The following is a 12,347-nucleotide window of genomic DNA, read 5'->3' as shown; positions in this document are numbered from 1 at the left end:
CAATGCATTTTAGAATCTGGAAATGCAAGACATCATTTCCAAGTAATTTTTTCTTTTGATTAATCCTACATCCTACATTTTTAAGAAGTTGATAGCCACTACCAACAATTATTTCATCATGCACACTATCCACATCACCATCATTCCACATCAGTTTGCATGGTCCCGCATCAGCATCATTGCCACATAGGCTTTCACGGTCGTGCGTTCTGTTTCCCTGGCGTGAATGTGATATTGTGATTTAATTTCTCCTCCATACGCATCCCTTCATCTTCATCTTCTGTAACTGAGCTGTACATGGGCCATACTCATAAATAAATATCCATCCACAGTACTTCCTCCGTCACGGTTTAGAAGGCACAGTTAAATTTGCGTGCGTTTCCACAATAGACAAGGTTTAGGATGCATTGCATTTATTTCTAGTAGCTAATTAGTACTCTGATATACTACTCCCTCCGTCACGGTTTAGAATTTCCACAATAGATCATGAAGCCGCCGTGGTTGTCGATTTGGTCGATGGCGGAGGATGGGCGTCATGGACGTTGATAGCCAACTAGCACATGTACTTTTATCAGTGTGCTTCTTTCTTATGATATCTGAACTCAAGAATTCAGTGAGCATGAACAGCTACGATTTTCTTCAATGATTTTCTAATTAAGGTACCCCTCCTTGCTTTGATTCATTTAATCTTGCACAAGTAAACTGATCTTACCTGGTTTTTCTTACCAGGGTAATTACTTCGATATTTCAGCCCTTTATATTGTTCTGGAACTTGCTTTGGTTGCGACACCACCCATGGATTGCATTGCAGCTGACTGAACTACAGATGGTTGTTTTGTTCAAAGCTTTTTCTTCTTTTTTCAGTGCAAGAAGCAATAGGGGGAAGCTACACAGGATACAAACTTAGTCCCGAACTTTCCGCCACAATACATTCAACATCATTACAAAACTGTCTCTTAATGTATGCGAAAGTCTTTGATCTAATAAAATAGAAGGTAGAAAGAGTACTCAACATTTTCAAAAATTCCTCAGGATATATAAAGAGAAGCCTATCACAGCGAATCAGTTATGTGTAACAAATTTACATTTGCTTTCATGACTAGCCATGCTCAATAAACTTTGCAAAAACCTGTCTTATATAGACACTATTTGCACTTGCATTCACGTCACATTGTTCAACACTTAATTTTGATCTCCGAAGCCAGATGCAACATTCTAGGAGCGCACCCGTAGGATCTCTCTAACTATATATTCTTCTTTGCTGCGTGAAAAGCGTTGAATGATGCCCATCTTTAAATTATAATACTCGAGTACTGCGTTGCCTCTTTTCATCTTAAAAAAATATATCTACTATACAGAAAATATATTCAGTTTACATAATATGTCAACGTGCATAGGACTAAGAATTCCTGCAGCAACGCGCGGGATATAATACTTTTGTATAATATGTCAAGTCCAAATGTAACCCAAACTCAACAGATTGTAAATGTTCTCCCTGAAAAACTTTAATTCTTTTGTCTGCTACTCTTCACCTTTTTTTATTTAATATATGGTATGCACACCCATGGATATTTGATTTTTTTTTGGAAAAGAGTACATTGCGAGCTTATAACAAATTGGACAGATTTACCTAGGAAGGGCTTGGCCGGGTGGATCAGTACGAGTCCATACTCCAGCTAGTCAGGCCATGACAAATTCTATAATAGTAAGTCATAATGTTATATCAGGATGTTTATCTCCTTGAATAATGGACTAGCAACCCTTGAGAAAACACACACTAGGATCTGGCGATAAATTCCAAGCTTCTTGTAAAGGTCGACACTTGCAGAGATAAGAGATGCAACCACAGCTGCTAGCTAGCTGTAAGGAAGTCCGCCCAATCCCATGCATTGTTCAGGCCTACTTCCTCCGTTCCTAAATATAAGTCTTTGTATAGATTTCACTGTAAACTACATACGAATGTATATAGATACATTTTAAGTATAGATTCATTTATTTTGTTCCATATGTAGTTCAGCTTGTGGAATCTCTACAAAGACTTATATTTAGGAACAGAGGGAGTAGCTGTGTATTAAATTATGGATGTATCATCCTCGATCCTCCGTCAGTTGGTTTGTTTCCACATGTTATCCTGATGCATATATATGAAGGCCACAAGTTACAAATTAAGCTATAACATCGTGAGGCGCTATAGCACCAAACCAACAAGGGAAACAACAATGGAAATAAGCCTGGTGCTCATCGTTCTTGTGTTGTGCTCCAGTGCTGCTACCCTAGTTAATTGTAGTAGCGCAGGATTCCACATGAAGCTCAACCATGTTGATGGCAAGGCGAGCTACACTGCCGCCGAGCGCGTGCAGCGCGCCATGGCCAGCAGCCGGCAGCGCCTGGCATCCTTTGTCGACGTAACCGCCCCGGTTCACTGGAACACCAGCCAGTACATCGCGGAGTACCACCGCAGCGCGCCGAGGCACTCATCGACACCGGCAGTGACCTCATCTGGACGCAGTGCTCCACCTGCAGCCAATGCGTCAAGCAGGGCCTACCCCTCTATAACGCATCCAAGTCGGACACCTTCCATGTCGTGTCATGCAACGACACCTTGTGCCTGGCCAACCAGGAGAACTCGTGCCGCCGAGACGGCAGCTGCTATTTCGGGGCCTTCTACGGCGACGGCAACGCCAGAGGGACCATCGACACCGAGGTCTTCGCCTTTCAAAACGGCTCGGCAAGGCTAACGTTCGGCTGCGTGGACTGGCTGTTCATCCGTCCGGGGTCCCTCGATGAGGCGTCCGGCCTCATAGGGCTTGGCCGCGGTCCCCTGTCGCTCGTCTCTCTAGTGGGCGCCAGCAAGTTCTCTCACTGCCACACCCCCTACCTCCGCAACAACGCTATCGGTGCCAGCAGTCACCTTTTTGTTGGCGCCTCTGCGAGCCTTAGCAGTGACAGCCCTGTGATGTCCATGTCTTTCGTGCAAGGCCCTAAAGAGTACTCATTCTACTACGTTCCACTTATCGGGATAAGTGTGGGACAAACAAGGCTGCCCATCCCACCGACGGTGTTTGCTCTAAAACCAGACGGCACCGGCGGCGGTGTCATCGTCGACTCTGGCACCCCTACTACGGGTCTGGCCGACGGGGCGTACGGGCCCCTGCACGAGGAGCTCCGGAGGCAGCTGAACGGGAGCCTCGTGCCGCCACCTGCTGACAACGAGATGGACCTGTGTGTGGCGGCGACGCAGGAAAAGACAATGCCGTCCATGGTGCTCCACTTCAGTGGCGGAGCGGACATGGTCCTGCCGCCGGAAAACTACTGGGTGCCGTTGGACAATTCCACGTCATGCATGGTCATGGAGACATCCGACGACATGAGCATCATCGGCAACTTCCAGTTGCAAAACATCCATCTTCTCTACGACCTTGCCAAGGATGAGCTCTCTTTCCAAACAGCCGACTGCAGCAAACTCTAATCACCCACGTTTAGTGTCACTGGGATAAATTTATTTCAACGCATGCATATGTGGTACTTCCATTGATATTGATGCTTCGAAGTTCAAATGAGTGTGATTTAGCATTTAGAAGTCAAACGATTTATATTTATGGGAGCGTTTGGGTCACAGTCGACCCACCTAGCTAGCCTTAGGAAGAGGAGTTATATTTTACAAAACTACAAAATACTGAGAAGAAAAGCAAAAACGAGATTACAAAACTTAAAATTACATTTATGAACCAAAACTGAAGGAAAAAGAACCAGCAATGTACAAACTACATGAATGGAGGACCCCTTCAGTGCTAAATGCTAATTGGTTTCCTTGGCAGGGATTGCAAGTTAAGCTATACAAGTAGTATCAAGTATACATCCCAATCCTGATCACACACGCTGACATATTGTCTCTTCTCTTATTTAGTAATGCCAACTGCTGCAACTAGCTAGCCTTGACCAAACATACATGCATCAACAGAAGCTAGCTAGCACACCTCACCGCCAAATGGCCACTTGCTAGTTAATGAAACTATTTTTAAATACATAGGCTTGACTTTATTTTCCAAACTAATAGGCTTGGGTTTGTTTTTCAACAACCATACAAAAAAGACCTAAACAGACATGCAAACAACCATGGCCTCGCTGTAGAACCTGAATCTCACCACCAAAGTAGCCCTCCATGGCACCATCTCCTCCATCTCCCTAGTATTCAACTTGAACTACATGAGCAAATCCTGCACCCTAACCACCAGAAAACAAGCCCACCTTCCATTACAACAACACTTATACGCCACATACATGTTGCTCAACGAATTGCGCAACGGAAAAGGCGAACAGACCTGGTACAGGAGGGTGAAGCGGGAGTGAGAGTGGTCTACTCGACGACATCAGGCGGCCACTCGGATGAGGAGGAGCTTCAGGAAGGGGCCAATACATGGCGTAGGAGGTTAAGGGGAGAGAACAAATGAAGACCGCCGCGGTCCTGAGGAGTGGCGTCGAGCACCTATTGGATGGGGCGACGAGGTCCGGCAAGATCTGGCAGCGTCGTGGCCAGGGCCTGCCAGATCTGCGGGCCACGAAGACAAAGATCGAAAGGACACTTTCGCGTTGGGAGGAAGATCACATGTGATGTTGCTAGACCAGGGAGACTGGGAGAGAGACGAGGGTGGAAGTGCGCAGCCGGATCGACGGGCGACGGCGGGGTTGGCGCGTGGTGGCGGGGGGATGGGAGAAGATAAGATGCGGCGTGGGAGGTTCAAGAGGGAAAAGGGATGAGAGATGGGAGGACGTGGGCACGTGCGGATAGAACATGGGCCGTACAATGAAATTTGGAAAGTGACAAGAGGGAAATAAAGGCAGGAGTATAGCCGAAGTAGTTATTTTTAGATTTCCCATACAAATTAATTCCATGATCGAAATTCCCTGCCCGATCTTTGTACGATTGACTTTTTTTTAAATCTACATTACACATGAAACATTGTATGTAAATTCTACATGGTTTGGTGTATGTATATAATAGCTCTCTTCCATAATAGGTTGCTATGCATAGATAAATTTATAGTTCAATGTACCCTGCAAAAAAAATTATAGTTCGATGTGTGTGCTATAGAACATTTCAATATCCAAAATGGCGCGCATTTATGAACATATGCAATAGTTCCCTATTAACCAAGTAAATCAGAGCTCGAATGATAGCAATCATGTTAAATTCTAACAAGAGTGGAACGAAAAATTAATAAATTTACCGATTGGTTGTCATGTCGATGTATACTATTAATATGCATGAAAATTAAATCAAATTCAAGTTCTAGCAAACTGTTAAAAATATAAATCAGCAATGGGTTAGGGGTACGTGAAATAACACAATGAGTCATATCATTGAAAATCAAATTATGACCAATGATTCTTTGACTATTCATGAAGTAGTTTGCAACGGGGTATTGCAATTCAAACTCATTAGAATTTTGGCATTTTGGTGTATACGTCCTTATGATCATCTTGAACAAAGAAGTTACGAACATGAAAGTCATTTGTCTTATTGACATGAATGAAATTGTTTCTAGGATCATAACCATGGTAGTTTACAAAATCTACAACCGGATTAATAAATTACAGATATAGATACAAAACTTCTCATTGAAACAGGCAAGGAAACAACTAAAAGCATGAAGTTCATACATATTTTTGTACGTAAAATTAGCTTAGGCATGAAGAGATAGCCTATGAGTACACACTCCAAAATACTAGCTATTGGTCAACACTTATAGAGAAATATATCATCTTGAAATGATTTAACAAAAAGAAAGAGGAACACATTTTGTAATAAAATTTAGATGGCATTATAAGCCTTTAAGTGTTTAATTTAGATTTCTCGCAAGCTTCATGAGTCACTAGTCACTACTCGGAGGCGGTAACAATGCACTCCACTTTGGAAAGACACATATGCCACGCGGTGATGACCCAACCTAGACCCGACATTGCATATACAACACTATATTAACAGCCTTTTCCATCTATACTCCAACCGGTCATGTCCTCGAAGAAGACAAGGATTGTGTTGCGGACAACAACTTCCTCTCAACTCTCAACGGGCTCTTTCCTCATGATACTTTGCAAGTGAACATTTTCTCAAACATGTTCTTTTAAAACCATCCTATTTATATTGTTTTGGACCATTTTAACCATCCTATGAAGGAAAAATAATAAAATGTACTTAGAATATTAGTGTTAGATCCTAATTCTTGTAAAAAAAATTATACGACTTATTTGGAATATAACATCTGTCATTCGACATGTTTATTGACGCTATCCACTGAAACATATCACCGAGAGTGAAAGTTAACCGTCGGTTATTGCTATCCCCCGTCGGTTATTTTCTCAAATAATTGAGTCACATATGTATCGTCGGCCATTTCCACTCATAGGCGAGTGTTTTGTTTTCACCATGGGCTATTAAATTTCACCGTCGGCCATTACATGTAATTCCCGAGGGTGTAGCAAAAACCGTCGGATATTAAAATGAACCGTTGGGCATTAAATTGGATACCCGAGAGTTGGATTTTCACCGTCGGCCATTACACGTAATTCCCGAGGGTGTAGCAAAAACCGTCGGGCATTATAATGAACTGTTAGGCATTAAATTGGATAATCGAGAGTTGGATTTTCACCGTCGGGAAATCTAGTCTACCGTCGGCTATTGGTAGTAATACTTGTTAGTTCACAGTAACTGTCAGCCATTGAAACTACCGTCGGCCATTACTCTAATAACCGACGGCCCGCCGGCTATTATATTTCACCATGGAAATTTGGTGATTTCTAGTAGTGATTAGATTAATAAATGGATTATGAATAATCGGATAATTAGCCCGCTAATGGTGAATTTGCCTGCTAATTGGGTTTTGCTATTACAAACGGTTGTTGAAAAAATACCGCAGGAGATGACCTCAGGCAACGCACAAAGTTTTTAGGAATAAACCGTGTTGGATCAATGAACAATCACACACGACTTTCTCTTGAAAACTGTTTGCGTTAGGCCACCTCGCGCAAAAATTTGCCACATAAAAACTGTGTGTGATAGACAGCCTTTGCCACACAGTTTCTTCTATGGACCGTGTATGATACATTCAATAACACAAACAATTTAACAGGAAAAAATGTGTGTGATTACCAGTGAACGGAAACGTTTTCCATGGAGCGACTGTGTGGGATGTGCATACGAACGGAAACGTTTAGCGGGGACTGACTTCGTGGGATGTACTTGCGACCGAAAACAATTTCGACATATAATTGTATTTTTTTAGCTCTATTGTATATTTGCGTATTTGAGCGCTCGCCGGTCGCACACGACCTCATTTTGCCTAACGTGTGTGCCAGGAGGGTATATCCCCGACGGTTTCTGGGTCGTGTGGGAGACCCCCCCTATCGCCCACACTCACTTGGCCACGGTTCCAAATGCCGTCCCGGAAAGGGGTCAAAAACTGTTTGATTACGACCGACGCATACCAGTGTCCAATTTTCACATTTCTAAAACAACACACAAAGAAGTTCAAACAAAAAGTTAGAGCGGTTCGATGTCTAAAAAAACTCAGATTTTTTCGTTAGTAAAGTGAAATAGAAAGAAGTTCAAATTGACAATAGATGGAAGTTCACGTACTACATGGTGTTTGTTTCTATGAGAAAATAGGAGTAAAAAGGCGAAGTCCAAAAATTTTGTTGCTACAAGTTCAAGTGCACAGGCCGGGAAAAATCAAAAAGTTCCTCTTGTTCAACAAGTTTCCACAACGAAAGCTCAAATTAAAATAATAACAAAAAGTTTAGAAAATTTAAATAGTAAATGGATTTCCCTGTTTCTAAAAGAAACCTAGAAGTTCAAATTAAAGTAATGGAGCGGTTCAATGTCTATTGAAAACTCGGATTCTAACCGCTAAAAGAAAATAAAACCAACGTGAGGTTTGAATTAAAATAACATGGAAGTTTGGAGTTTATTAAAACCTAAGATTTACATGTTCGAAAAACAAAAACAAAAACCAATGCCATTTTGGCATTTTTAAAACCAACTCATAAAAATGAAAAAAAACATTTCTTGCTAGAAGTTCAAGTGCTCGACAGGGAAAGTTGGAAATTGCTACCCACTTTGTGCACACATAATTCTCTCTCCCGTTTGTGTCTATGTTTTTACAAAGAAATCAAAATTTTAAAAAGCGTGGAGGGGGTCCAATATTTATGACAAAACTAGGATGTTTTGATGCTAAAAGAAATAAACCAAGAAGTCCAAATTACAAAATACAGAAGTTCGATATTTATAAAGAAACTCAGATTTTCCTTGTTAGTAAAGAATAAAAATGAGGAAGTTCAAATTGAAATAGAGGAGTAGTTTGATGTATAAGGGAAACTCAAATTATTACCGTCTCTAAGAAAAAAACTATGAAGTGCAATTTACAAAAAAAATGTTGGATGCTTATTTAGAAACATATTTCCTTTCTAAGAATATGACTAAGAAGTGGAAATTAAAATAACAGCGAAGTTCGAAGTATATAGAAAACTCAGATTTGTTACAAGAAGTTCACGTGCACCTCCGTGCATGGTTCAGAATTTATATTGCGGGACGTCGGACCTACAATTACATGTTTTAAAATGGCAAGAAATGACGTCCGACATTCAATTGCGTGTAATTCAACGTATACACAAAAATGCAACAGAAGTTCATAGTGAAAATAATGAGAAGTTCAAGTACTCCAAGGAATGAATTTCAAGTGGGAATAAAAGTATAGAAAAATAAAACCTTGAAATGTTTGTTGTAGGAAGTTCAAGTGCTCTTTCCGGGGAAGTTCAAAAATAGTTGCGAGAGAGGTTCACCTTGTATTTCCATGTTCGGAAGCAATTTGATTTCAAAAAGAAAATAAAAAAATCAAATTATAAAAATGGAAAAAGTTCATGTACTACATGGTGTGTGTTTGATATGAGAAAAATGAATTAAAAGGCAAGGTCCAATTTTTTTTGTTATAAGTTCAAGTCCTCGGTCAGATAAAGTTAAAAAAATTATTGTGAGAGAGGTTTCTATAAAAAGGAATAATATTTGTGTAGCACTGACGAATGGATAAGAAAATTACAAACGAAAATACATCACAGAAGTTCAACGTGAAAAGAGCAGGAAGTTCAACTACTACACTGAATGAATTTCAGATGAAAAACTTTTAAAATCGTCGCGAGTACGAAAAAAATGATCAACACGGGAATGTTGCGTGTTTACAACAACTTTCCATCAGTATATCACTTGCTCTATTTCGGCGAGTGGATGGAGAGCTACGAGCAAAAGAAACATGTGAGAAACAGAGTGAAGTTCAAGTAGACATACCGAGAAGTTCTAGTTCCTCACGCGGTGCATTTTCGAAGAATCTATTTCACGATCGAGGCAAAATGAATGATCTCGTCATTTTCAAAATTACTTGAAAACGGCTAGTAGTCAGAGAAAACCATCAACATGAAAAAGTTTCGTATTTTTCGTAGCTTTTCAGCGGTATATTAGTCAGAGAAAGCCATCAACTAGAAATTACGGCAAAAATACGTTTGTAACCATTTTCAAAATTTACTTAAAACCATAAGGAACTGGGGAACAATATATACCACAAAAATTCGCATTTTCTTGAGCTTTTCAACGCCATATCGTTTGCTGCATTTGGACGTACGATTAAAAATTTAGCTCAAAAATGTAAACTCGGTGGAACTTGTATCGTTTTATAAATTACTTTTAAACCATTCAAAATTAGAAGAATATTTTAACATGAAAAAGTAGAGCATTTTCATAAGCTTTCCAACACCATATCATTTGCCTCAATTAGATTAGCCGTTTAGAAATGGCAACGAAAATACGAACTCAGCTGTTCGGTGTACGGAATTCAACGATTTTCTAAGTTACTCTTTATCCATAGGGAATTAGAGAAAACTTTAGCCATGTGGAAGGAGCGGTTTTGCAGCAGCTTTCCGACACCATATTATTTGCCTCATTCCGATAAACGATTTAGAAATGCGATCAGATATACGATTCACGTTTTTTGTATGAACGAAAAACGATTTTCAAAACTTCTCTTAAACCGCTTACATTTTGCCAAAAAATTAACTTGGGTCATGATACTCGTGTCCATAGCTTTCCAACAATATATCGCAAGCCCCATTTGGGTAATGTTTGCAGAAGTTCAACCTAACACTAGGGGAACTTCAACATACTACTGCTTGGGCAGGTCAGGTTGTGATCAGAATAATATTATCATCCCGTGATCAGAATAGTGTTTATATATATATATATATATATATATATATATATATATATCGAAATTGTACATCCTTTTAGTTATTTTGATCGATTGTTTGATTTACTATGCTAATTGCTTCTTTTTATTTCTTTTGATTGCGTAATCTGGAAAACAAAAATGAATAGAAAATCGATGACAAACAACACCATAAGGATTCATTCGAATTTTGGGCATATACTGTTTCTGTTTCTCTACTTAGTGATAATGTTAATGATGCTAAATTGCAAGTTATCAATCCAGTCCAATGGGAGATGATTGCTTCAGAATTGCAAGATAATCTGCACTGAAAGGGAATTACCCATCAATTAAGTTATGATCTGCAAAATTATTTATATTTTTTTGATCATCTTGGAAATAGTCAGGGTAAATTAAGCTAATAAAATTGTAACTATGTTCTACTTGCGCCAAAGTGACACATTTTTTGGGTCGCACTCGACATTTTTTCCCAAGTTGGCTTCCCACCCCTATACTCGAATCCTGGCTCCGCCCCTGGTCTTGCCCCTCTATGAACATTCTTCAAGTGTTTTTTATCTGGAACACGTTGTATTACAATTACGAGGGACCAACCAACACTAGTAGAAAAAGGCCCATTTGTCCTGGTTCCGGAACCGGCACTGAACGGTCGGTACTAAAGCCCAATACCTTTAGTCCTTGTTCGCCTACGAACCGGGACAGCTGGGGCTCCACGTGGCCGCTGCGGCTTGCCCAGGAAGGAGGGCCTTTTGTCCCGGTTGGTAGCACAAACCGGGACCAAAACGTATCCACGCGTCAACTATTCAGGGGCTGGGTTTTTTGTTTTTTTGAAGGGTGGTGGGGTTTGTGGGTTTTGGTGGTTTTTTAGGGTTAATTTAGGTGTTTCATATATTGTGTTACCTAGCTAATAGAGAGAAGTGTCCTCTCTTATCTTCATGCTTGGTCGATGCTACATACTATACGTATAGAAAGGACTCAACATGCTAGCTAGTAAGCAAATGAAGGAAGCCATTAGGTATAGAAGATCGTCATGAATATATACAGAAAGAAGTGATCGACCTCTCCTTCTCCGAGAGATTGGTCGAACAACAAGTTTTCGTATATCTATCCGATGCTACTTGCTACATATATACAATATAATATCTCTTACGATCCCCTAACATCTGAACTCAAGTTCCACATGGTATTCTCCGGCTTTATCGATGACGTGGTCAAGAAAGAATCCCGCAAATTCCTCTTGAATTGCTCGTATGCGATCTTGTGGTAGGAGTTCATCCCGCATCTGAAACATATAATTTGATGAAGGGGGTCAATACATATATATGACTGAAACTCAACAAAAATGATGGTAATAAAATAAAATTGTGAATATTATTGCTTATGCACTTCATATTGTTTTTAGAGTAGCCCCGCTCACAGGTCATGTGGTGGATGAACTCGCAAACGTAGTATCCACAGTAATTATTCTCGGGTTCCTGCCACAACCACTTTACAAGAAATAGAGATCAATCAAACTAATAAGCAAGCATGCTAAATGGTATTGATGAAACTAGCTAGAATCAATGGGAGATGCGCGAAACTAGCTAGTAGTACTTACTTTCAGGTGTGTAAATCGCAACTCCACTGGCAGTCCCGAAGCTTATGCAGTGAACTTTTTCCAAACACTGCCAAACAAAGAAAACAATTACTTGATATCAGGAAATGAACAAAGTTGTTGATATGGTGCGATAATGATCGATTGAACTTACTTCTCGAGCATTTTAGTCATGGCCGCATACTCCTCAGGATCTTTTTGTCTCGAGTCTATAACCGTTACTAGTCCCTGCTCAAGCTTAATCTCTAGAAGAATAAAGTGGAAGCTGGGCATGCATGTATAACTCATCAATTACATTACTATATCCTTGAGTAATAAGGGAAACCGAATATACACAAGACAGTAACACTCACTTGAAGTTGTAAGGAAAGAGTATTTTATCTTGGTTTTGATTTTGAAGCAACAATCGTAGAAAGTTGGCCTCGGTTTGTTTGGCATTTCATTCATCTATGAGATTTGTGTTAATGAACCCAATATCACCGACTTGC

At 40.2% G+C, this 12,347-nt stretch overlaps 1 long non-coding RNA gene and 1 pseudogene across 1 annotated transcript; one reads left to right on the top strand and one right to left on the bottom strand.

The window, feature by feature from the left end:
• The first annotated feature begins 2,219 nt into the window (after window positions 1-2,219).
• Window positions 2,220-3,469, top strand: LOC125549596 (aspartic proteinase nepenthesin-1-like; annotated as a pseudogene).
• A 323-nt stretch (window positions 3,470-3,792) lies between these two features.
• Window positions 3,793-4,776, bottom strand: LOC125549597 (uncharacterized). Its single transcript, XR_007301402.2, has 2 exons — window positions 4,323-4,776; window positions 3,793-4,224 (listed from the first exon to the last, which is right to left on the bottom strand). It is a non-coding gene; the product is annotated as an uncharacterized LOC125549597 (long non-coding RNA).
• Window positions 4,777-12,347: the final 7,571 nt, after the last annotated feature.

The sequence above is a fragment of the Triticum urartu genome, chromosome 3A (genome assembly GCF_056163025.1).
Source record: "Triticum urartu cultivar PI428250 chromosome 3A, HENAU_Tu73, whole genome shotgun sequence".
In the NCBI taxonomy this organism is placed as follows: domain Eukaryota; kingdom Viridiplantae; phylum Streptophyta; class Magnoliopsida; order Poales; family Poaceae; genus Triticum; species Triticum urartu.
Note: the sequence above shows the minus strand (reverse complement) of the source record. Positions and strands in the feature narration are given on the sequence as shown.